Raw genomic sequence first — 2,500 nt, 5'->3', positions numbered from 1 at the left:
TTTATCCATCCATCCATCCAGCCCTTCACCGATCCACCGATCCATCCATCCATCCATCCATCCACCTATCCATCCATCAACCTATCCATACACCTATCCATCCATCCATCCATCCATCCATCCACCTATCCATACACCCATCCATCCATCCATCCGTGCACCTATCCATCCATCCATCCATCCCTTTACCTATCCATCCATCCACCTATCCATCCACCCATCCATCCATCCATCCATCATCTATTATCATATTTATCTTTCCATCCATCCATCCTTCAATCCATCCATCCATGCATCCCTCCATCCATCCTTCCATCCACCCATCCATCCACCCATCCATCCACTTATCCACCCACCCATCCATCCATCCATCCCTTTACTTATCCATCCACCCGTCCCTTTACTTATCCATCCATCCATCCATCCCTCCACCCATCCATCCACCAGGCGAACCAGCTGACACTACTGCCAACCCATTTCCTTCCACCATCATCTCACATTCCGTCTGTCCCCCATTTTTCAAACCAATGACGTAGACCTATCCACACGACTACACCCAACCCACGTTACTGGAACCATTAACAGAATCTCCTTTGCAATAAAATTGACACGGGCCTTGGAACATATGCCCAGATTTCGGATAATAATTACATCTCTTCCTTCTTCACCTATGTCTCTCTCTCTCTCTCTCCCTCTCTCTCTCTCTCTCTCTCTCTCTCTCTCTCTCTCTCTCTCTCCCTCCCTCCCTCTCTCTCTCTATCTATCTGTCTGTCTATCTATCTATCAATATATATTTCTCTCTATACATACATACACACACATTATATATATATATATATATATATATATATATATATATATATATATATATATATATATATATATATCGTTCTATTTATCTATCGATTTATATTTCCGTTAATCTATCTATCAATCCATTCATCAATCTATCTATCCTTCTTTCTGCTCTCTCTCTCTCTCTCTCTCTCTCTCTCTCTCTCTCTCAGACACACACACACACACACTCACACACACACATTCCCCCTTTCCCTCATTCTCTCTTATCTCTCTTCCACATCTCTTTCTCCCCACTATCTCAATAAATACGCATTGCAGCACCTTTATCTTCATTCATTTATCGTTCAATCTTACTTCACCTGTTTATCCGCTTATGTTCCCATTGGCTGGGCCATCCATCCATCCATCCATCCATCCATCCAAGCACCAGCCCTAGTAATCACTCTCCGATTCATCTGTTACTCATGAATCAATCTCCTTTTGTTTTATTCCTCCTCCATCCATCCATCCATCCATTCATTCAAACTCACATACATCTATTCATCTACCTATTCATTCCTCCATTTGCCCACCCAGTCCTTAATCCATCCATCCATCCATACATCCACTCACTTATCAACCCATCCATCCACATTTCCTTTCATCCAACCATCCATCCATCCTTTTATCTATTCATTCAAACTTACATACATCCATTCATCTACCTATTATCCATCCATCTACCCACCCAATCACCAATCCATCCAACCATCCATCCATACATCCACACACCTACCAACCCATCCATCCATCCATCCATCCATCCATCCACCCATCCATTCATCCAACCATCTCTCCACCCATCCATACACTCACCCATTCACCCATTCACCCACCCATCCACCCACCCATCCATCTTTTACCCATGAATCAATCCGTCTTTTGTTTTATTCCTCCACGACGTTTTTATCATCTGTCCAGGCATTATTCTAATCTGCCTTTCTTCTTCCTTTTTCCATCCACCCACCACCCATTTACGCATATTGACCCCAGGAACGACCTCTCACTTACCTGGCAATCATAGATATTAATCAATAGATCGATCATTTGATCGGGTCAAAGGTCAATATGTTTTCTTCCTAAACATTCTATTCATCTTTTACTTTGCCATTCATTCGTCCGTTTATTATTATTTTTCTTTATTCCATCCCAGCATCCATTCCTTTGACCACGCATCCATTTCCCCCACACATTCATCCATTTTCCAATTCAATACTCCTACAATCCATCCAACCAACCATCTATCCATTCATCCGCCAATCCATCTATCCATCTTCCAATCCACCAATCCATACAAGCTTCCATCCATCCATACATACATCCCTCCATCAATACATACATCCCTCCATCCTTCCATCCATCCATCCACCCACCCATGCACTTATTCAACATTCCTCCATTCTGTCATCAATCTATATTTCCATCCATCCTTCCATCCATCCATCCATCCATCAACCCACCCATCCATTCATACATCCTTCCATCCATCCACACATCCCTCTATACACCCATCCATCCATGCTTCCATCCATCCATCCACACATCCCTCTATCCACCCATGCTTCCATCCATCTATCCATATAACCATCCAAATCGGGAATGGGAGAGGTGGGGGGAGGGGGGGGGGTATGGCAACTTACAGCAAAATCCTTCTGAATACACA

The 2,500-nt window shown here is 43.3% G+C and overlaps 1 protein-coding gene across 1 annotated transcript in view; it reads left to right on the top strand.

Annotated features, from left to right (window-relative positions):
- The window catches only part of LOC144973356 (netrin receptor UNC5C-like), a gene marked incomplete in the record, with an annotated part of 308,851 nt that overhangs the window by 294,937 nt on the left and 11,414 nt on the right, over positions 1 to 2,500 (top strand).

Source organism: Berghia stephanieae, chromosome 5 (assembly GCF_034508935.2).
Source record: "Berghia stephanieae isolate SIO BIC M18660-M18661 chromosome 5, UCSD_Bste_1.3, whole genome shotgun sequence".
NCBI classification, from domain to species: Eukaryota; Metazoa; Mollusca; class Gastropoda; order Nudibranchia; family Aeolidiidae; genus Berghia; species Berghia stephanieae.
Note: the sequence above shows the minus strand (reverse complement) of the source record. Positions and strands in the feature narration are given on the sequence as shown.